Genomic DNA, 25,489 nt, shown 5'->3' with positions numbered 1-25,489 from the left:
TTGATTGATTGATTGATTGATTGATTGATTGATTGATTGATTGATTGATTGATTGATTGATTGATTGATTGATTGATTATTTGGTTTATTTGGTTAATTTATTGGTTGATTGGTTGGTTGATTGATTGTTAGGTTAGTTAGGTTGTTTGTTGGTTGTTTGATTGGGTGTTCAGCTGGCTGGTTGGTTGGTTGATTGATTAGTTTTTAGGTTAGTTGGCTGATTGGTTGGTTGGTTGGTTGGTTGGTTGAATGATAGGTTGACCACTTAATTGGTTGGTAGGTTAGTTGGCTGTTTGGTTGCTTGTTTAATTGGGTGTTTGTTGGTTGCAACCAACAACCAGTTGGTTGGTTGTTCAATTGGTTTTCCGGCCAGTTGGTAGGTTGATTTGTGGGTTGATATGCCCATTTTTTGGTTGATTTGTTGAATTGGGTTGGTCACTTGATTGGTTGTTATGTTAGTTGGTTGGTTGGTTGATTTATTGTTTGGTTGATTGATTAGTTTTTAGGTTAGTTGGTTGGTTGTTTGTTCAATTATGTGTTCAGCCAGTTGCTTGATTTGTTGGTTGGTTGATTGATTGATTAGTTTTAAGGTTAGTTGTTAGATTAGATAGTTGGTTGTCCGGCCAGTTGGTAGGTTGATTTGTAGGTTGGTAGGCGTATTGTTTGGTTGATTTGTTAACCGGTTGGTTGAATGGTAGGTTTGCCATTTAATTGGTTGTTAGGTTAGTTGGTTGATTGGTTGGTTGTTCAATAGGGTGTTCGGCTGGATGGTGGGTTGGTTGTTTGGTTATTCGGTTGGTTGTTCAATTGGTCGTCTGTCTAGTTGGTAGGTTGATTGATTAGTTTTTTGGTTGAATGGTAGGTAGGTTACTTGATTGGTTGTTAGGTTAGTTGGCTGGTTGGTAAATTGATTGATTGGTCGGTCGGTCAGCTGATTGTCCGGCCAGTTGGTTGAGTAATTGGTAGATTGATAGGTTGATTAGTTGGTCAATTGGTTGGTTGGTTGAATGGTAGGTTGGTCACTTGATTGGTTGTAAGGTTCTATGTTTTTTTTTTTTTTTGTTTAATGGTTGGTTTAATGGTTAATTGGTTGGTTTAATGGTTGGTTGGTTGGTTGGTTGGTTGGTTGGTTGGTTGGTTGGTTGGTTGGTTGATTGTCCAGCCAGTTAGTAAGTTGATTTGTATGTTGATAGGTTGATCAGTTGGTCAGTTGGTTAGTTGGTTGATTACTTTGTTGGTTGGTTGGTTGGTTGGTTGAATGGTAGGTTGGTCACTTGATTGATTGTTAGGTTAGTTGGTTGGTTGGTTGTTCACATGTTTGTGTGGCCAGTTGGTTGGATGTTTGGTTGGTTAGTTGGTTGGTCGATTGGTTGATTGATTGACAGTACATAAATACAATTATAAAAATGCAATAAAAAATGCAAAACTTCAAACCTATTTGTTTTCTGTCTTTGAACATATAGTGTTTTTTTTCTGGCAGGATATTATTCATATTTTATCATTTAATTTATAGTGGAAAAAAAATTGAACAATGATTTTTCAGATTTTCTCTAGAAGTATCTGTATGTGTGCGTGTCAGGTGTCTTTGTCTTTCTTGTCAAATGGTGTAAAGAGTGTCAGCATGTTCCAGCATGTCCACCGCAAGAAGAGCCAGTACTTTACACTTCAAATTGCTCATCAGGGCTCTTGTTTAAAACTATTCTCATGTCTGAGTGCGATATTGATTTATGCATAGCGTCCTGCATCAGAACGCAGGCTGAATCAGTATGACTCAGTTAGAAAAGCCGTCTGCACTCTTGAGAATGAACATTTTATGCTCACTTGTAAGATTTATCTTCCCAGATTCTACATAATGTTCCCTGTAATGTCTTCAAATGTGTGCCGTTTGTTCTTTAATGATGAAGCTGCACTTAAAGCAACATGTAGGGCATTTATTAAAAAGGTATTTATGGGGAAAAGTTCTTTGGGAAGACTGAATGTGATTGTAATAAGGTAATAATGCTCTTGGGAAACAAGTCGCAGAGGTGAAGTAACACAGAAGTGATATTAAATTGAGATCCTTTCAGCGAATTAGGACCTGTTTGGAGTTTAATAGAAAAAGAAAAAGACAATTTTTTTTCTGCTGGAAAAATTTACATTTTAGTTTTTAACAATGGAAAGGTATGAAGACAGTTGGAAATAAACATAACATATGCCGTTATTACTACAAAACTTAATAAATTAAACATTCTAAAGAAATATTTTTATTTCATTCCATTAAAAGTATTTTGGTAAATGCTAAAATAATATACATATTCAGCATTTGAAGTTTCCTAGAAAAAAATTAAGACTTTTAAGTTTGGGAGAATTTACCTTTTACTTAAACATAATATTAAAAAGAAAAAAAAATGAATAAAAGTTTTATACATATACAGATATTATACATATACAAAGTTTTAATTTTATAATATATTTAAATATTTTATTTGTATTTATTTATTTATTTTTGTAACGGGCCAATTAATAGTCCAATGACACAACTAACAGCATGGGTGAAGGTTAAATGTGTGTCTTTTTAGCACATGTGAAAATAAATATTTTCATTTGTTAAAATATATTTTAATTTGTTTCCAACTATGAATTTAATCTGACTCCAATTTATAACAATTTAAATTTAGATGCATACAATTCACACTGATCACCTTATAGGTTATGATTGGGTCTAATTTCCATCGATTAACCTAATAAATCCTTTTTTTTTAGTTAGTTGGTTATCGTTTACCTAAAGTCGTTTAGAATCAATATTCTGGCCAGTTACATCTGCTCACAGACACATCATCGCCAGTTCTGGTTCATAGATAGAGAATATAACTGTAAACTAATTTCCTTTACCTAATATTAGTCTGCCCCACGCTTGCTCAAACATAAAGAATGTTTAATTTAGCCACTAGATTATATCATAATAAGTCAGTGATTGTCAGAAATCAACAGGTCTCTAATGCTGTGCCCATGCTCCATCCATTATGACTGAATCTATGAGCAATCCTGGTCATAGGCTGCAGAAACATCAGCCTAAACAATCTACTAGTTATAAAGATTTAAGGAGATATTAGAGTTAAACAAGAATTTTACATTTATTGGTCAGGCAACAATTTTCCATTCCAATTCACATAATTAAACAAAGAAAGCCAATTCAGATTGTACAACATCAATTATTCAAAGATACATTTATGAGTTGGAGACTAACACTGCAACAGGGTTTCCTGGCTACAGGATCCCACAGACACTTCTGCACCTTTTCCTTAAATACTCAAATCATCATAAATTCATGAGAATAAAAGCCTCACAAAGACCCTTACCTGGTCATGAGTTGATGTGATGATCATTTTCCCTAGAGTGGAGCTACTGGCAAAGATCTTATCAAAGCCGAAACCTAGACTAACATATACAAGGGAAATTTTAAAATATTACAGTGAAATTAAGACCACTTTTCCAATCACACAGAGACATTTAAAATGACACCAAACATGAATACACCACATTACAAACTTGGACATTCTGTGTGGAATGTGAGTGAGCTGCTCTGGTGGAGAAGGTAAAGTTGAGTGCAGAGAGTGGGGCTTAGCATGGGTGACTGGGAAAGTTGTACAACTGGTTTCCTAACTGATCTTCTTGTCAGATTAGAAAGTTTCAAGAGTTTATAGCTGATGATTAATTATAAATTTTGTTTGGCATGCTCTTCCAGGAGAGAGTCCTGAGCTCATAAGATCCTCAAGCCCGAGGCTCCCTCCCATTTGCAGGGCGTGAGGGGAGTTTGAACTCAGGTAGATCTCGAAAAGTCCCCTGCTGTAGTAGTTAATGAACATAGTGATTGCTCTTAAGAGACAACTACTTAATAGAAGCATGTCTATGGTGCTGATTTGGATTAGTCAGGAGGAAACAGGGAAACCTGGAGGAAACCCACATGAGCATAGGGAGAATGTGTAAACTCTGCACAGAAACGTCGGCTGGCTTAGTAAGGACTACAACCAGCGATGTTCTTGCTGTGAGGCAACAGTGCTAATCACTGTGCCACCATGCCACCCATCTAGGAAAGCAGGAGGAGTAAGGGTGGAAGGGGGGATTTTCCAAAACGAAGATGGCTGTTATATGAAACTTAGGGAATTTATAGTGGCTTAGGAGTAGTCTGATTGGTGACACATACATTGAATAATGGAGGACCAGCCGCAAGCAATCATAAGTATGTGATCCTTTTGAAATTTGTTTATAAATAAACGTAATTGTTTTAGTGCCTGACCTCAAATCCAATCACTTTTATTGTCACATCATCAGCAGCATGTGTGCTATGATGAGTGAAAAGCTTAGGTTCTGGCTCCTGAAGTGCAAATACAACGACAGTGCAAAATACAGACAGTGCAAATAAAATGACAGTGCAAAATACAACAGCATACTCCCAAAAAAACAGGACAATGTAAAATTGACAGCGATATGTACAATGAATAGGTGTCCACATAGTTGTAGGCAGTATCGTTTCAAGTATGAATTGGTTAAAGAGCAGTGCATGCTACATATTGATGGTGTGCAGTGAAGGGGTATGGAAGAGTCTGTGTGGGGTGTGTTAAGCGTTCATCAGCATGATAGTCTAAGGGAAGAAGATTTCCTTTAGCCAGCTAATGAGTGACCGGATGTTACGGAACCGTCTGCCTGAGGGTAGCAGAGAGAAAAGTCTATGGCTTGGGTGGCTGGAGTCGCTGATAACTCTCTTGGCTTTCCTCATGCACCGCCTGGTGTAAATGTCCTGGAGGGAGGGAAGCTCACCTCATACTACGCGTCCAGCAGTTCGCACAATCCTATGTAGGCCTTTGCGATTGCTGCTGGTGCTGTTTCCATACCAGGTGGTGATACAGCCAGACAGGATGCTCTCAGTAGTGCAGGTGTAGAACGAGTGGAGGATGTGGGGGTTCATTCCAAACCTCCTGAGATGCCTGAGGAAGAAGAGGCATTGTTGTGCCTTCCTCAGCACTGCGTCTGTGTGAGCAGTCCATGTGAAATCCTAAGCGATGTGTACTCCAAGAAGCTTAATAGTGCTGACTCTCTCCACTGGTGTCCCGTTGATGGTGATGGGGGTGTGTTCTCTCTTCTCTCTCCTGAAATCCACCAGCTTAGTTTAACCATCCAGCAGCTTATTTTTAGCATTGTCATTTGGTTAGTACATTAGGTTCTAGGTATAGTATTAGTGTATATAGTATTAGTTATAGTATTATAGTATTAGTGACTAGCTGAAATAATTGTATTCTTTTGTATTAGCTGAAATAACTGGATTGTATATAATTTTATTTTTGTTAGGGATTTATTTTCAAGTAACAAAAATGGGTTCAATTCTTTTTTTTTTCTATTAGCTAACTGCAATAGATTTGCAGAGTACATTGTAAGAAGATAGATGGATGGATGGATTGATATATAGTACTGTAATTTCTGTCAGGTTTTTAAAATGTGTTTATTATTTCCTTTTTTTCTGGGCAGTATATTTTGGTTTAGCAAGATACTGACATCTCTCTTTGGCATCCCAAGGTGCCAGTCCTGGAAAAGGCATTCAGAGTTTGCTAGATGTAATTAATGTGGCACGATGGCTCTCTTCATAATTTATCACAGCGTGTGAGTCAGTCTGCCATACACTGAGGCATTAGCTAATGATTTGGCCAGGCCTGGATCTTCATCTTGGGCTGCAGTTGTGGGAGAAGGCCGGCTTTCAGAGCGGATGTTAGTTCACCAGGGCCTTCAGGCTCAAAATAACAACTGCAATTAGCACAGCTCTATGAATGTGTTTACATGTGCAACAATAATCAGATTAAAGAAGGTCTGGTTATGTGTGCGTCATGGTAATGTGCTAACTAGATATTGTAATATTGTGGATTTTAAACACTGGAGGGTGGAACAAATCTGTATGTATAATTGCACACTTCACACTTTTATATTTATATAAATACATATTGACACATAATTACATATATAATTACATATACAATACATATATAATTTAATAAAAAAAAATAATTACACCCCAAAGCTGCTCTACTGGATTGGGATCTGGTGACTGTGGAGGCCATTTGAGTACAGTGAACCTATTGTCGTGTTTAAAAAAACAGTCACGCTTTATGACATGGTGCGTTATCCTGCTGAAAGCAGCCATCAGAAGATGGGTACATTGTGGTCATAAAGAGATGGACATGGTCAGCAACAATACTCAGGTGTTGACATGATGCTCAGATGGTACTAATAGGCCCAAAGTGTGTCAACAAAATATCCCTCACACCATTCCACCACAAGCCTGAACTGTTGATACAAGGCAGGATGGATACATGCTTTCATGTTGTTGATGCCGAATTCTGACCCTACTATCCGAATGTTGCAGCAGAAATTGAGACTCATCATACCAGGCAACGTTTTTCAAATCTTCTATTGTCCTATTTTGGTGAACCGCCTCAAGGTTGAACGTGTTGTGTGTTCTGCATACCTCGGTTGTAACGTGTGGTTATTTGAGTTACTGTTGCCTTTCTATAAGCTTGAACCAGTCTGGCCAGTCTCCTCTGACCTCTGGCATCAACAGAACTGCCGCTCACTGGATAGTTTCTCTTTTTCTGACCATTTTTTGTAAATCCTAGAGATGGATGTGCATGGAAATCCAAGTAGACACTCACTGGCCACTTATATATTATATATATATGCACACAGTCAAAATATTATATATATATATATATGCTTATATACTTATATATATATGCACTATATATATATATATATAAGCTTATATACTTATATATATATACCACTTATATATATATACCACTTATATATATATATATATATATATATATATATATATATATATATATGCACACAGTCAAAATATACTTAATGTAGACAAATTAAATAAACAAATGAATAAAAACCCAAAACATATTTTATTTCAGCTAGCTACCACTAACTAGTATTCCTATTTCTTTCAAGAAAATAAAAAGGATGTCTTGATAACATTGGATTTTTGTACATTGGATTTTTGTACATTGGATTTTTCTTTTAAGATGTTACCTTGTTGATGTTCATGCTGTCATTGGCTTATTCTGTCATCTGTTTACTGTATGCAGATAAAGACAGACTCCTTGTCTGACTCTCTGACAACTGTCTGCGCTAAAACACAAAGACAGATGACACTCTTTTAAATACACAGCATAAAAAGTAAACATTCAAAACTGAAATTTTCTATCCACTAATCATATTTATTATTTGTATAGTATTTAAAAATCAGCTCTGTGCTTTGGGTAATATCTTTCAAAACCTTTACTGCGAATTTATAGGTTAACCCTCCAAGGGATTTACTTATAAAGTGATACAAAAACCTTTGTGACGTACTTAAAAACTACTTTTTCAAAAGGTTTGTGGTATTTAGATGTTTATATTTTCAAAAGCCACTTATCCACGCCAAGACTGTGTATAATACAGTTGTGTTTTAAAATATAATTTCAATTATATTAATTATTATTATTAAAATGATTGTTTTATATTTTATTATTTATTAATTAATTTTCCTTTAGCTTAGCCTCTTTTTTATCAGGGGTCACCACAGTAGAATGAACCGCCAACTATTCTAGCATATGTTATATGCAGCAGATGCCATTCAAGCTGCAACCCAGTACTGGGATGCACCCATACACTTTTGCACTCACACACACACACACATAGACTACAGCCAATTTAGTTCATATAATTCACTTATACCGCATGTTTTTGGACTGTGGGGGAAACCGGAGCAACTGGAGGTCCACACAGAAATGCCAATTGGCCTAGCTCGAACTCGAACCAACGACCTTCTTACTGTGAGGTGACAGTGCTAACCTCTGAGCCACCATACTATTTAAATAATATAAATAATAAAGTACACGTTTTAACCATGATATTAGTGTAACAACCAATAATTCAGTCATTAATTTAATAAATATATCAATCAAATGGTCCAGCCGCTTTGATTTGCCTCCTTGGTGACTCTGAAATCCTTGTGTTTCCATTACAAATAAGTGCATATCTCTTACCCACAATGCTTTGTGTTTGAGCAGCCCCAGCCACGGGTTCCTTCCAGCACAGTGTTTTAACAAGCACTGCTGGGGATTGATTGTAGACAATGCAACACCTATTTTTTTCGTCTCCCATCATGCTGGTCCTCCAAGTGATTCTCCTGCTTGAGTTACAACATCACACACCAACAGCTCTTTCTCACTCAAGCACACTGGGGAACAGCAGGTAATGCAGTTGCGTATGTATATTATATTTGGGAGCTCCCATTCAAAAGAACTGATATATATATATATATATATATATATATATATATATATATATATATATATATATATATATATATATATATATATATATATATATATATATATATAAATAAATAAATAAATAAATAAATAAATAAATAAATAAATAAATAAATAAATAAATAAATAAATGGATGAATGAATGAATGTAAAATAAATAAATGTAAATTAAATTAAATTAAATTAAATTAAATTAAATTAAATTAAATTAAATTAAATTAAATTAAATTAAATTAAATTAAATTAAATTAAATTAAATTAAATTAAATTAAATTGTGTTAGGTTTTCTCTGGGAGCTTATGTTTCCCCCACAAGTCCAAAGACATGTGCTATAGGTGAATTGGGTAAGCTAAATTGTTCATAGTGTATGTGTGTGAATGAGTGTGTATGGGTGTTTCCCTGTGGTGGGTTGCAGTTGGAAGTGCATCCTCTGTGTAGAATATATGCTGTATACCGTAAGTTGGCGGTTCATTCCGCTGTGGCAACCCCAGATTAATAAAGGGACAAATATAGAGCCAAAAATAAAATAAAATAAAATAAAATAAAATAAAAGAAAACAAAATCAGGCTGCACATAAAATGCTAAGGGTGGAAATGAAGAGAGAGGCTTTTGACTTTGTACTTTATTAATTTTTTCTTATTAAAGATTTTTAAATAGTACAAACAACAAAGACAATCAGACAAACAAACAAACACACAAACCATACCCAATCACTGCAAATCAAATAAACATGTACAAATGTAAGTTTAAAATACAAGAATAAAATAAATAAATAAATAAATAAACTACTCAAAACAAAACAGAAGATACCAGAACTCTTTTAAAATAAACATTTCAGAGTTTATGTAGAGAGGGTTGGAGAGGTTTCCAAAGTTTCATGAATTTGTCCTGTTTGTGTTTGAGGTCATAAGTTAATTTTTCCAAAGGAAGAAAGGCTGACAACTGAGAAATCCACATGGAAATAGTGTGAGTTTGAGAAGTTGGCCATATTAATAATATACATTTCTTAGCCAGAAATGTAAGAGTTGCAAACAGAGGTTTGAGCTCTGAAGTAAAAAGGTCTTCTGGAATGTCATTCAACACAAAAGTGAGGGCGAGAAAATAAAATGTTTTCTAATTATCTCCTGGATTGCAGAATGATCCCCTCACCAAAATGGTTGGATGTAAACACAGGACCAGAATACATGATAAATTGTTGTACTTTATTTTTTGAATTCATTGCGTCTTGTCCTTCTGATTATTTTCTCTTTATATTCTCTTAAGGTCAGTAAAATGTTTGTAATAGTACTTCTGAAAGAGTTTTGTCCATTATCAGTGGTCTTCTGGAAGTAATTTGTTGTTTCTAATAAGCTGAAATATTTCTTACAGTACTTCTTAGAGTAGAGTAAACCTCAAACCTAGCACATTATCGAAAGCAATACATACTTTATCACTCATTTAATTGGGATTTTAATTCATTGCATTGTGCTAACTCCCTTATTGGAGGCTCCTGAAGTTGGATGCGCCTTAACAGTTGTAATATAGTTTCTGTTTAGTGAACAGTTTTTTTTTTACTTCTCTTTTTGAAACGGAAGTTGTATCTCCAGTTATATCATCACCCATCTGTGTCTGTGTGTTTTGTACCATGCTTCAGTAAAATGCCTCTATCTGTCCGCTGAGTTGCTGACTTCAGTATTCTCCATGTGTTCACCGAGTGACCTCCAGAGCCACAGGAGATCACGAGCACTGTTTATTTGTGCCTCTGCGTGTGTGAGTTTTGTTGTGGGATTTTAGTCCTTGGTTTTTTAAGCCAAGGACAAGCAGCATAAAGTGAGAGCAAGAGAGGCACACACTGGCAGTGCAAATAATATACTCCCATAACTGATCCAGCTTCAGCTTTAATCCTCCCTTGTGTCATTCCAAAGGTGCATGTCGTTCTTTCTTCCGCTGACCACAAAAGATGACACTGCACCCCTCTGGGTTTCATTATGTGGACAACAACCAACACTTTTACACTATAATTTTTGGGAGGGGATAATGTCCCAGCATCTACTGTATGCCAAGCTTGAAATGTAATGCAGTTTCCAGCTGAAATGAATACTAGAGGCTGTAAATATGTCAGAATCACAGTGTAAATTAGGATAATGGGGTAAATTGTCAGTTAATGCAGATTCATTTCCACATGGTTTCTGTTATGAGCACAAAAAGACTTTTGGTAAACTAATACATTTTTATTTTAGATGTTTATATCATGTGTATGTCAACATATAAATGACTTTACCTTGTAAATCATAAGAAACATTTAAAAAAAAAGAGTTGCAGAGATTAACCGCTTTATTGATTCTTAGGCAAATTTCAGGATGGAGTGGTTCAGTGTAGTATTGGTAACCTAGCAACCAACAGGCAAACATTTTCATAATTTAAACAGTTTACAATGCAAACATAATGCTGACAGCTGAACATAAACAATCCAAAATGCAAACCTGGTGTGTTTCTGTCAGGTTCTTAGAGCTGCTAACAGGATGATTGGTAATCTAGCAACCAACATAATGAAGACAGCCGATTGGTCATGTTGGTTTAATGTTTTCTACATCAGATTTTATTTGGCAAATGTGTTTCCATCTCCAATTATTCGCATTATGCCTTTTTCACTCAAGTAAAAAAAATAAAGAAAATACATCAAGTAAGTATTACAACTTTTTTGGGATACTTCAAAACGCAAATTAACACAGGACAATAGAAACCCAATCACAAAATTAAAGCTGCAAGCAGCGATGATAGGGACCTCGCACTCTGTCTCACCACCGCCCGGTGGCCTCAGGGTGACAGAGAACAGCGAGCAACATTAATTTAAGCTGTTATATATAAAATAACCCAAGAAAATCACAGGTTTATGCCAAACTTCCTCCTGTCAGCAGGTGGCGCTATAACTGAGACTCAAGATTGCCAAAGATGCCATCAGTAGAAGAATCTTATCAACCCTATGAATTTTCAGGCAGATCGGACATTGTTTGGCTTGATACACTACGACTTGTCGGACATGAGTTATAATAACTTTCTGTTTCGTTGTGAATCGCCGAAGTTTGTGAGGCCGCCACGAACACGCCCTTCGACGGAAACTTTAGATCTTCGCAATTTAACATTGCCAAAGCCTTTAGATGACAAAAGCCAATTTTGATGTCGTTCGGGTAAAATCCATAGAAGACGTTCGTTAAAATATACCTGAAAATGGCAAAAAAAAAAAAAAACTTTTCCGCAGCAGAAAGTTAAAAATATCCGACTTCCTGTTAGGTTTGAGATTCCACTCCAAGATACTTTTTTGTAGGTTTTGGCATGTTTGAGTTTTGTGCCAATTTTCGTATGCGTGCGTAATTCGTTGCTCGGGGCCAGTCCGTCAAAAGTGTATAGGTGGCACTGTCGAGTCATTTTGCCATGCCCACTTTCGAAACCCATAATAAACGTAAATTTGCGCCACTTCTAGGGCGTGTGCAAAGTTTTGTGAGTTGTCGGGCATGTTTAGCCCCTCAAAACCGCAATTCATTCCGGAGAAAAATAATAATAATAATAATAATAATAATAATAAGAAGAAGAAACGGAGCAATTCCAATAGGGCCCTAAAAATATACCAAAATATGCCTAATTGTATTATTTGACATTTTTAATAAACCATCAGAAAAGCTTTAGGGTATTGTAGCAAAGATCCACTGATGTTAGATCTATACTTTACATCCAGGTCACTAAACACCCAAATATGCAATTACGATTGGCGCAAGCATTGACGCATTTAAGGGTTAAGACAATACCGGCAGTGACAGTATCATAAGCTGCAGGCTGTGCTGACTTAAAGCCAGCATTGCACTGTGGTGCTGAACTGTTTTCTCAAACACAGACACAGTGTCCTCAAGGTCCTGGAACAGTGTAATGCAGTCGTCCTGACACATAATCTGTGCGCATCTGCTGCAGACCTCTGGGCCTCCAGCTGCTCTTTCTCTGGGTTTCTCTTCATGCCCTCTACACCAAGTCTCTGATTTTTATAGTCTTCTTCTCAAATGTTTACCTTCAGCATCCTTTACAAGTGTTTAATGTGAGACATGTTGTCACAAATCCATGGAAAATTGTACTTACTTTACAAATGTTGTTAGTTAAAACGTAAGTTATGAAATGGGTAGCTGTGAATTAAATCATATATAAATTTTGTATAATATATATCTAGCAGAATTATTAACCCTATGCAATATTAATTATTTTTTAATTTATAATTAAATAGATTGATTACTTTTTCACATGTTTTTTTTTCTTCAAAACAAAGTTTTATTTATTTTATGTATACCTGAGCGATGAGCAGTCTGACAAAAAAGTGCCCTTCTGAATCAAATCAGCAGGATGACTTTTACTGAAGTTAGGCAGTTTCACTTTAACTCATGAACATTTCATTCGTGCCCTATGACAATCCGGGGTATTAGACACTAATGAGAAGTACAGCCACGTGTGTGGATCTTATCGGAAAATATGGCGAAAAGTCCTACATGATTGTGTTTACTGGTCGCAGTGTTTACTTTAATAATGCCACTAATATCTGCTTACTCAACATGTCTTAATTCCATTTCTGTTTAGTTCAGTTAAGACTTTAGTCAGATTAAGGTGATCAAAAACACTGTTTCGAGCTTATGTAGGCCTACAGTTCAAAATTCATGTTTAACTGAATAAACAGTTAGTAAACACAAGTACATCTTATTGAACATCATTTATTTTCATTACCAATTATCATAGTAGAACAGTCTCTCAAGCAGTTTGTGATGCATTTTGAAAACAGGAGATAAGCCATTTGTGTAATGCGCCACCTGGCTTGAGAAACCCCTTCTTAAAAACTTATTATTTGGGTAGCACACATATTCTGAATGCCTTCGGCAGAATTCAAATGAGCCATTTTAATCTAGATTAATTCTGTGGTTAATCTAGATTAAAAAAAATAATCTATGCCTACCTCAGCTGGTAGCGTGAAAAGGAAAAGAAGCTGTTGGCAGTGTCATATAGGAAACTATATATAAACGATAACATGGCAAAATGACTACACTAAAGTTCTACACTAAAATGAAACCCGAAAGTATAAATCCCAATGTTATAGTAAATAAAATGTATCCCAAAAATAAAAAGTCAATAAATAAAAAGTATTTAATATTGTAAATATTACATAGCATAATTACTTATTAGTATATAATATTTATAATATAAAGTAATTTTATTTGATAAATGTATCAAATTATTTGTCTATGTGGTTGTTTATTTATTTATCCATTTATAAAGTTGTTTTATTTTATTTATTATTTAGAATACTGAGAAATTTGAATACCGAGAGTTAACGAACTAACAATGAACAATTGAATTAACATTAACGTTTACTAACATAAACAAATACTGTAGTAAATGTATTGTTAATTGTTTGTTCATGTTAGTAAATGCATTAATTAACATTAACTAATAAACCTTATTGTAAAGTGTGACCAATTATTAGTTTATTTATTTACATATGCTTAAATTGTTTATTGCAGTTTTTCAGTAACAGTCTCGAAATTAACACACAAAATAAAGCAAACGCCAAAAAGGATGTTGGTCTAAATTTGAACATTATTAAACCTTAAAAAGTGGACAAAAATAATTTGAATGGAGCCAACAAAATCTAAACAGTTATCAAAAAGTTTCATTACAATCCCAACATACATTAAAACAGATACATCAATGATACAGAATGTTTAGACATTAAATAATTTAACAAATGAATAATAATTTAGTTTCAGATGATATGCTCCTTCACAGACACCTTGGCAGCACACAGTACATGTGGTATTTTTAAAAGCATCAACCGCCTTTAACAAACTATCATAAAACTCACCCAGAAATGCATCAGAATGTGAAGTGTGAATCTAATTGACTGGCACTGAGCGGCATTGCGAGCTTTAATTGGCAGTCTGTGTAATACAGCATATGCACGCTGCGGTGTGAGTTCATCTGACTGTATCTGGCAGTAGCGAGGCCACCTACAACACTGGCCATATGCAAAAGACAGAAGGGCCCTCCGTCCTTCAGCTGGTGTTTAAACCGCACCATCCCGGATGAGGAAATGACCACACACAAACATAAAGACAGTCGGTAAATCGCCAAGAAACAGGGCTGGATTAAAAATAAGAGCCCTGTTTATGTTATTGTAACACCAAATTATCTTCTTTTTTTCCTTTATTGTTTCTATTATTGTCAACATAGGCTTATTCTGAAAACATACCCCTATATACAATTATGGAGAAAACAAATTAAGTAGACGGAAGTACGTTTGGCTGCATTTACGTAGTTTTTGAAACACACTATGACTCTGTTACCAGTTTGGCCGCGAGGGCTTTTCTTTATCTGGATTGCTTTTGAAAACACTGTCGGTTGGGTTTAGGAAAGTGGGTGGGCGGGTCAATCGGTGCTTTTGAAAACACTATTGGTTGAATTTAGGATAGAAGGAGGGTGGGTCAGTCGATCCTTCAGCGGCCTCTGGTAGATTTACGCGAGAACGGCAGGCGGAGAAATTTGAGATCTCAAAAAGCACACAAAGCGGCCTCTGGTGGATTCACAAAAACAAAACTGAAAAAAAAAAGTACTTCCTGGGACGTATTTGGTCCTCTTCAGAAATATAAATAGGGGTACGTTTACAGAATAAGCCTGTGTTGATTATTGGTGTACCCATTTTTTGAAAGTATAATTTAATGAAAGGTCATAAAATGCGGAAAATGAAATAACAGTCGGAGTAACGAAACAGGGTCACACACACACACGTTTTACTACTTTCTTTATTGTTTGGTAAAATATTTTTGTTTTATATTAAATTTCATTTGATATAATTATCGAAAACAAAACAAGCAATAAAAAACAAAGCCTGCAACCATACTTTTATTATTATTATTATTATTATTATTATTATTATTATTATTATTATTATTATTATTATTAAAATTATTATTATTACTATCATCATTATCATCCTCATCACTATTATTATTATTATTATTATTATTATTATTATTATTATCATCATCATCACTTATTATTATCGTCGTGTTTGTTGTCATTGTTGTTGTTGTTATTATTATTATTTTATAATTGTTATTATTATTATTAATAATAATAATGTTGATATTATTATTATTATTATTATTATTATATTGTTATTCTTCTTATTAATACTATATTATCATCATTATTATTATTTTATTATTATTATTATTATTATGCTATTTAATATTATTATTTCATATTTTAAAATTGGAATTACACTTTTGGGTTCCACAAAATTGATTTGTGTTGGGACAACATGAAGGAATTAAGTTAACTTTAAGTTAACTCATTTTAAATATATATATTACAATAAAACAGCACAGTTTGTTGTTGTATCGATTGTAGACCTCATTAATCCAATCGTATGCAGCTCATGTGTGTGTGTCTGTGTGTATGTTGAATTATTTTGTCAATAATTTCAAAGCAAACATGAAAACACATTAGTGTCATAAACATTGCATTGTTCTTCATGTTATTTCATATTTAGATTTCTTAATGTTCAAGCGCTCAAAATATTAGTTACATATGCTCACAATAACGAGGCTAGATACATGGAAGAAAATTAGGGCCACAAACGGTGATAATGTTGCATGTTATGAGATTTATAAGCAGCTTTAACTTTCTACTTTGTAGGCTGGTAATTTTTGGGAAAACCACAACTGTGAAAGATCGAAGTTATATATAAAACATATTAAACAAGCAGTTATAGCCTGTGTGGGCAAAGTTAGTCAATTTCAGTCCAATGCAATAGCATTAACTTGAATTTTCAGAAACAAGAAGATCTCCTCTGGGTCAGAATTTGCATCAGTTGATTTCAATGGTTTGTGATCTAAATGTAGTCAGACCTTTAAAATGGATAATGTTCACACAGAATTTTTAATAGGGATGGTTTGGGTATAGTTTTCTTTTTTTCTTGGTTAACAATTCTCCATTTAATGTAATATAACTCGCAAATACAAATGTAATACAATTTAAAGTACATAAAACTGAATAACGTCTTTTAAACTGCGAAAATGTCTTTTCCCCCAACATTTTAGCAGTTATTGTGCTTCAGCCTAGTAGATAGCTCTTTCCCTTTGAAATGCAGGAAAGCACAGTCAGTTTAACGAGAAATCTTATACAAATGATGAACTGAGAGAATTATAGTCCAAACCCTTGACTTTGAACGTGGTATGGATGTCACCATCCTGCAGTTTGTCTCCATTCCCCTAGAGGTCCCCGTGTTTCCCCTCTGTATTTGTTCTTCCTCATGTGTTCTTGTTTACTTAATTTAGATCACCTGTGACTTGTTCCAGCCAGTGTATTTATGTTGTCACTTTGTCTGTGTTCCTCACTCGGTGTTTGAGTCATCTCTGGTGAACTTGCCTTGCGTTTCCCTTGATCTCCTGAGCTACGTCTAGTAAGAGTGTTTTATTTTCCTTGTTGCTGACTGCATTAATTATCTGTTTGTTTTCTCTCCTCGTGGAGTTTTCTTTACATGTTTATTATACTGTTAGAGTATTTTGTATACCTCATTCTGAGAAGAACCTAAGTTGTCTGTTTTGCTACCTCATTTTTGAGAAGAACCTAAGTTGATTTTTTTTTTTTTTAATAAATCCTTGTTTTCTGGATTCCCTCTTGGAGTGTTTTCGTTTGGGTCCAACACGACTTCCTCTGTGGCTTAGTGGTATACACATCGGTTTCCACACCAGAGACCCGGGTTCAAGACCTGGTCGTGACAATGGTTGTTAGTGCCAGACGAACTAGTCTGAGTATTTCAGAAACTGCTGATCTGCTGGGATTTTCCTGCACAACCATCTCTAGTGTTTACAGAGAATGGTCCGAAAAAGAGAAAATATCCAGCAGTTCTGTGGGTGCAAATGCATTGTTGATGCCAGAGGTCTGGTGTAGAGGTCTGCATTCCCGACCAGATTTCTACGGCGCGGGTATAAATTTCCGAATAAATCACGGGAGCGGTCTGTAACGTGATTCATTTTGGACAGGAGCGGGCTGTCTAGCAATATCGCTCCCGACTCCCAAATGAGCACGCGTATGTATGTGTGTATATGAAATAGCGCGATGCTGTGTTTAGCTTGTTTGTTGCAGTGTGTGTGTGTGTGTTTGTGTATGTATGCGCACGCGCGAATGAGAGATGTGTGTGTGTGCGCGCGAATGAGAGAGAGAACTTTGCCTGTGTTTGTGCTTGGTGCTTATGAGTGTGTGTTAGAGGGTGCGCGCGCGAATGAGAGAAAGCTTTGTCTGTGTGTGTGTGCTTGGTGCTGTATGTGTGTGTGTGCTGTCTGGACTGTATAACTGGGTGATTTTCGGTTTTGTTCTCCCCCCGCTCTTTAGCGGGATCGGGCGCGGCGGATAGAAAATGGGGCGGGTCGGGCAGCGGGACATCAAGTGCTTAATTTAAGCGGGAGCGGTTGGGTTTGGGCTAAAACCTGGCGGGTGCGGGCAGGAGCGGGATTCAAAATTTAGTCCCGCGCAGATCTCTAGTCTGGTGTGTCTCAATATTCAGATGGTATGGCCAGAATTTGCCATCAACAATATAAAATCATGGATCCACTCTACCTTTTATCAATGTTTTAGGCTGACGGTGGTGGTGTAATGGTGTGGGGAATATTGTCTTTGGCACACTTTGGGCCCATTAGCACCAATTGAGCATCATGTCAAAGCCTACCAAGTATTGTTGCTGACCATGTCCATCCCTTTATAACCACAGTGTACCCATCTTCTGATGGCTACCTCCAGCAGGATAACACTCCATGTCATAAAGCACGAATCATTTCAGATTGGTTTCTTGAACATGACAATGAGTTCATAGTACTCAAATGGCCTCCACACTCACCAGATCTCAATCCATTACAGCACCTTTGGGATGTGGTGGAAGAGGAAATGTCAGCCGACAAATCTGCAGCAGCTGTATTATGCTATCATGTCAGTATAGACAAAAACCTCTGAGGAATATTTCTAGTATCTTGTTGAATCTATTCCTCGAAGGATTAAGGCATTTCTAAAGCAATACGGTACTAATAAAGTGTGTATTAAAGTTATGGACTATATAATGCAAATTCTCTCAGTCTTTAAGGGTTCCAACCTTATAGGACACTCAATAGCCCCTTTCACACATACAGACCTTTCCGGAAAATTGCCGGCAATTTTCCGGAAAGGTTGTATGTGTGAACAGGTCCTTTTTGAAAATACCGGTAAATTCGTTCTGGCTATTTTCCGGAAAGAGAAGTTGTAACATTACCGGCAATTTGCCCGAATGTGTGAATGCAGAAGGAAGATTCCCGTAATAAGCGCGTGCACGTCTAGAACGTGCTGACGCGAGACGTCTGCTTTAGCCAATCACAACAGTCAGACGCATTTACGTCCGCGCGCTTTGTGAGGATAAAAGCCTTTGAATATTTTTCCAGACACATTTAGCTGCTAGAAGTTAGTCAGATCACATTTATATGTTCTTCTTAATGCCAACTGTGTAAATAATCATCGATGAGATGCTTATGATAAGCCGTTGTTTGTTTACCTTCAAGCTTTGCGTGCGTCTATGAGCGCATGCACACGCACATATTATGAACATCTCGACATGCGTAAGTGATCCTGCGAAAGTTGTTCACAATATTGATCATCCACAGAGTTTGTAATTTAGTCAAATGTTTACAAATACAAGTGCAGCCGTTTAAAGCTCATTTGTGGTGAATGATGTCAGAATTTACCGGTATTTTGGAATGGATGTGTGAATGCTCTTTTCCGGAAAATTTCCGTAACGTCCTCGCCTGTGTGAACAGCACTTTTTTCAATATACCGGTAAAGTCGTTCCGGAAATTTTCCAGAAATTTACTGGTATCACTGTGTGAAAGGGGCTAATGATTCAGAGCATTTTCATAATATAGTTCATACACTATGCATTACAGTTGTGGACTATATAATGCAAATTCTTTTGCATTGAATCCTATATTGTTAGCTGGTTTAAGGACACCAAAAGGTTTGGAGGCGTTTTGTTAGTCAATTTTACTCTGGCACTTAAACTTATCAGCAAACATGTTTTAATTTGCATGACTTTGAGCCAAATAATCAGAAACAAACAGCTGAAAGATGATGAGTCAAAAAGTAAACATCCTTGACGCCCACAGATTTCTTCAGTAAACAAAGATTTCTTCAGCTTTCACAGTAAAAAATAAATCAATTAATTAAATCTCAGAGTATGCAGAAATCAAAGTTTGAGTTTTTAAGTTATATGTTATATTTATATGCTATATATGTACAACAAGATATATACTTCTTAGCTTGGGGCAATGATCAACCCAGGCACGTGCACACATAGGGCTCAACCTTTGCAGTGCACATGCCCTTTTTAGTCTAGGATAGAAATTGCCCTTCCAATATTATCTGAAGTCCCCCCCCAACCCCCCAACGCTCATCAGTTCATATATATATTTGTCATTGCACTGGATGGATGAATGGATAGATAGATGCTTAATATCAAAATATAACAATATTTTTTTTTAATAGACGCTATATTAAAATCTCTATCTATGCTACTGAATTGTTTATTCAGATTCAGATTCAGATGAGTTAAGTGCTTCTTCAGTGGTAAGGCATTTAAATCTTTGACTTAGTAACAACACAAGAGGTGTAAATAAAATCTATATTATTGTCGATAATATACAGGGAAAGCCACTTTAGTTTTACATAAATGTATTTTAGGCTACTGCATATGTAGTGTGGCATCTATTGTTCTGAACAGCTGTAAGGTTATTTTTTGTTTCCAGGTGTCACCAGCAATCCAGCCTGTGCAGATCATTCAGTATTGCATAAAACTACAAATCCGTGATGAAATGGACTACAAGATTCAGTCATGCACCTCTCACACACCTGGCCTAGATCCCATGAATGCAAAGCTATGAAACTGAAATGAATGAATGAAAGCTTCACATGAACTGATTACTAGAACTATTTATACAAAGCATGCATGCACACACACCCTCAGGGCTGAGTCTTGTAAACTGAACATTATGACGCGTTTTCCCTTGCCTTGTCCTGCCGTGTTTTAGACCCTCGTCTTGTTTTGTATATTTATTCCTGTCTGCTTCCTGCCTTTGACCATCTGCCTGTTTATTTGACTTTGACTCTGGATTTACTTATTTACACACTGTTGCCACACAACTGTGCGTAAACCCCTGATTTAAGTAATATTTGCATCTTATGTCCTCTTTAAGGAAAAAAAAGTCCATAAACCTTAAGTGTATGTGACAGGGAGTTTTATATATGACTTGTAAAGCTTGTATTCTTTTCAGTTACTTTCTCTTTTTTTTTTTTTTTTGGTGTCTTTTCCTGAGTCGAGTCTACTGAGACTATACTTGATTTACTGCAATCGTTACACGGCCTGTGGACTGGACATGTGCCGCTGACAGTCGATTCAACAGAAAAGATTTCTACTAGAAAGTCAATTCACACAGGGCTACTTTCACCTGTGGGCATTTCTCAGGGCATCATTGGCAAAAGACTATCTCTAATACCTCTCAGTCAGAAAATATCACCGGCGTGGCCAATTTGGACAGGATTAAAAGCACAGAGGAGCTGTGGTATTTATGACATTATCCCACCTCCCCACGTAAAACTAATCCCATCCTAATAGGAATTGTTTTACATGATATTTAATAGGCTTTCCACTCTCCAAAACAATCCTCAGTAGTAGCCGAGCGCTCTCTGACTGATATAAATTGGCTGTACAGAGACGGTACCCTCCAGTTTTGTTGAGGAAAATAAACTAGGACAAATTCGACTTGGACAATTTGGTCCAGGCGATGGTAAGCTATGGGGGGATGTCACTATTTGTTAAGATGGTGGATTTTTATGTGTATGGCCTTATAGGTTTTACGTTCCTCTCCCACATGTGAAATTGCTGGCGGATTGCTCTCGCTGTCCGAGACCGGGATCATTTGGTTTGACGATAGCAGAGCTAGTGTAACATATTATTATTATTATTTATTTTCTCTTTTTTTCAGTGGGAATGATCTTCTTCTCTGTAATATGAGGGAATTGAGAAGTACCATTGATATGGAACAGTACCAAAAAGTCCTTTTGAAGAGAACAGCCTGTGATGCTGCAGATTTTGTTTCAATAGTGCATGTTTTATATTGAATACTGTTATTTTATTTGATCATAAAGAGGCACGTAGCACAGCTAACAGCATATTTTTTTTCTGAAATGGTTTCTTGTTCTCTCTTTTAATTCAAATTAAATTAAAAAAGATGTTATACTTTATTGAGATGACTTGTAAAGTATTACCAAAGTATAGCAGATTGCATAACCATTGAATAAAAGCATAAAGTGATAATATATACATACAGAAAGGAAAAATAAAAACACATAGTTAGAGTTCTGATAAATACATATAAAAGAAGGACTGATTTGATGATTAAAAAGAGACAAAAGAGAAATAAATATATTATTGTTAAAATATAAGACAATAAAATACTGGAAAAAAAGTTTTATTGGATTTACTTTTTTTTTTTTTCAAAAGTAAAAATTTTTTTTTTCAAAAGCACACTTTTAAAAGTGGTTGCAAACAATTTAAACAAGTTGAACATTACTACATTTAATTAGTTTGTTTAAAATCAGCCTGTGTATATTAGTTAGTAGGGGTGCAATGGATCATGAATCCATGATTCATACAGATCACAACCCATTGTCCAGAACACACGTGCCCCACAGATTAATAAATTATTTTTACATGTGGATTAATCCAAAATTGGCAACGACTGCAGAGAGATCGCCTCTCGCGTCATTCAAATCACATGTATGAAAGTATTTAGGCTTTCCTGTAAAATATAATGATGACTGAATAAGTTGTGGTTGGTTATTTGAGATGTGGTGGGTTTCTTAGGTTATTAAAGGTGTTTTCTGTCACTACTTGTTTAGCCTGCATCAATGTATTCGGTGTAAGATAATTTTTTAAAAGATCGGGATCTCAACACCCACGCAACATAAATTATAAATGATGGTGATTTGTATGTTTATTATTCCTTCGAACCGCTGCATTTAAATCTGTATTTGAAAAATGCAAAAATCAAGAAAGAGATTGAGTCTTTAGTCTTTTGAGTTAGTTATGAAGTTACAGTCAAATAACTCAGAAGTACTGGGAGAACAGTTTATAGTTTCGATTAAATGGCTGATCCGAAAAAGGGTCCAATCTGTGACTAAAAAAACATATTGTGAGCCGAACCGTGAGATTTGTGATTTGTTACACCACTATTAGTCAGTAAATCCCATGAATTTAGTTTTTTTTTTGTGTACTGTACACTGTACGTTTATTTAGATGGTTTGTAATAATGGCTCTAAATAGTTTTGTTGTCGCTTATTTCAATTGAAACTTTCTTTATCGGCATGATAATTGTAAAAGTTTTCCAAACCATTTGCAACGTTTACATTAAAAAGAATGTAACTTGCTCGCTTTTCACCAATCTCATAAATGCGTGTCTATAAAGTAGTATCATACTGCATCCATCTTTCCCCCAAAATGTTTTTAGTTTACAAAATATACATTTTTAAGACAAATTTACAGCTTTCGGCAAATGTGTTACCACCTGAAAGTAAGGTTTTTCAGAAAATTAATAATATATATATATTTTTTTAAAATACAGTTTTTGAAACTTGACCCATGCTTAAACACAAGAGACTAACTGGTGTCCAAACTAAGTCCTGGAGGGCCGGTGTACTGCATAGTTTAGCTACAAAATAAGGAAATTAATTAATTAATTAACAAATAAATAAATGAAATAGATCAAATAAAATGAAATGAGACGATAAATAAATAAAATAAATAAATAAATAAACAACAAACAAACAAACAAACAAATAAATGAATGAATGAATGAATGAATAAATAAATAAAATGAAATGCAAAAATAAAATAAAATAAAATAAAATAAAATAAAATAAAATAAAATAATAAATAAATAAAATAATAAATAAAATAAAGCAAACTGTGTCTTAAAAGTCAACCTTTGTAGGATTTATCTCTGTAAAAAATAAATCCGTTAAATTTACGGTAAAAAAACAGCAGCTGCGGTTGCTAGTACTTTACCATTTAAAATACGGTACAAACCAGAAAAAGTAATTTCTCATTTTTACAGTAAACTACCGTATTTTATTAATTTATAGATTTTTTATGTCTCTATCTTGAAATAGCAACATCTGCATATTTTGTTACACAGATAGACACGTTAACAGGCATTTGCTGGTGGTGATGAGTAAGATACATAATGAACCAATGCTCATCACAAACAACATTTCCCACAAGCAGAAAAATACATCAGTGTATAGAAGGTGCTCAGTGTCATTCTCACAGCTACTAAACACCAGTATGGTAACACGCATGAAATTAAAGTCATGAAATAAACATTGTTTATCAACATTATATGTAAAATAAATATCATGTAATAAATAATATCAGTAATGTCAACAAAAAGCATAAATAGTGATGTGCCATGCAGGGAATTCTGGGAAAGTCAATTTACGGTTATTCGCCGGATATATTAAGGAAACATACCGTTAACCAGGTTACGGATTTTTACTGTAGCATTTTTACAGTTTTTTTACCATTGAAATCACTGTCATAATTTACTTATAAAAATCACAATCTCTCTCTAAGACTTCTAAATATTTCAAACATTTTCTTTGAAAGTTTTAATTTGTAAACTAAGTAAACAAAAATGTTGATTTGTTGCCAGTTGTTGCCTTTGCTTTTGGTCAAGAAAAAAATGATGATTTATATCAATTGGAAAGCAAAAATCGAACAAATAAAGTGCACACAAACATTTATTATTATTAATGTATCGTTAAATCCAGGATCTTAACTTTCATAGCACAAGTGTGTGGGGGGTTTTATGCGTTTTAAAATGAGTCAGTGTTATAAAGGGCTTTTATGCTACAGTTGTGATGGACACTTCAAGTTTTCAGTTTATTGGTTGATGTAAATTTGTCTTTGATAACTGTATTCAACGTCTCTCTCTCTCTTTCTCTCTCTCCGCCTGAACTATATCTTACAAGATCACTTGCATGGCTTCTTTAACTGGAACCCTATGGAGAGCAACAGTCAGGTTCCAGAAATAAAAACTCAGTCATCCATTCATCCATAGAAAAATAGATTTTTTTTAAGCAATAACATATTAAATATTAATCAAATGCCTACTTTTAGCTTTGTGGCTGTTAATTTATGGTGTATGATTTAGTTCAAGCTGTCAGTCTGGATTATTTTAAAGGGACAGTTCACCCAAAAAATTGTACTTAATATTAAGTCTTCCTCAAGGAGTCCTATTTATTCCTTCTGTTAAACTTTAAAGAGTATATTTTGATGAAAGCTGCAACCATAGTAGGAAAAATAAAACATATACTACCACATATAAACTGGATGAGTTCATTAAAAAAATTAAGTAATAAACTAATAAAATAAATAAAAAATGCAGTAATGTATACACTTCCAATAGATTTACACAGATTATAGGCTATACTTGAGAATTTTTCCAACTAATTATACACGTGTTGTTTTGTCTGCACAAAGAAAAAGAAAAAAAAAATCAGGCATATAATTTAGCGTACAAAATAAATAAGAAAAGCCTTGATGTAATAGGTTGGAACAGTGTTGTTGTGGAGTGTCTAATAAGCCTAATCAGAATGCACAAAGCCTTTGGAAATGAGGGAAGCTTAATCAGAATAAGAGTCTTAACATGTAAACATCTTAAACTCATTATAGAAACATGCATCAGCAGAATTTAAGATGTTTTTGTCTCAGCTCTAATGGTTGTGTTGTGTTATAATAGGAGTGCAACATTAACAAGCGGAATCATGAGCATCTAATGCTTCTTTTATCTTGTAAAGGCGTTTAAGTTTAACTAATGAACAGACATGTGAAATATGCCATAATTATTTAATTTAATTTAATTTAATTTAATTTAATTTAATTTCATTTCATTTCATTTCATTTCATTTCATTTCATTTCATTTTATTTTATTTTATTTTATTTTATTTTTTTTACATTTAATTTACTTAATTTCGTCTTATTTAATTAAAA

At 34.9% G+C, this 25,489-nt stretch overlaps 1 protein-coding gene across 2 annotated transcripts in view; it reads left to right on the top strand.

Moving 5' to 3' along the window:
- Positions 1 to 25,489, top strand: part of sorcs1 (sortilin-related VPS10 domain containing receptor 1) — a 346,560-nt gene that overhangs the window by 145,712 nt on the left and 175,359 nt on the right. The gene's annotated exons all lie outside the window — the stretch shown is intronic.

This window comes from Danio rerio, chromosome 1, assembly GCF_052040795.2.
Source record: "Danio rerio strain M-AB ecotype USA chromosome 1, GRCz13ab, whole genome shotgun sequence".
Classification (NCBI taxonomy): Eukaryota; Metazoa; Chordata; class Actinopteri; order Cypriniformes; family Danionidae; genus Danio; species Danio rerio.
This window is presented reverse-complemented; position numbering and strand designations above follow the sequence as displayed.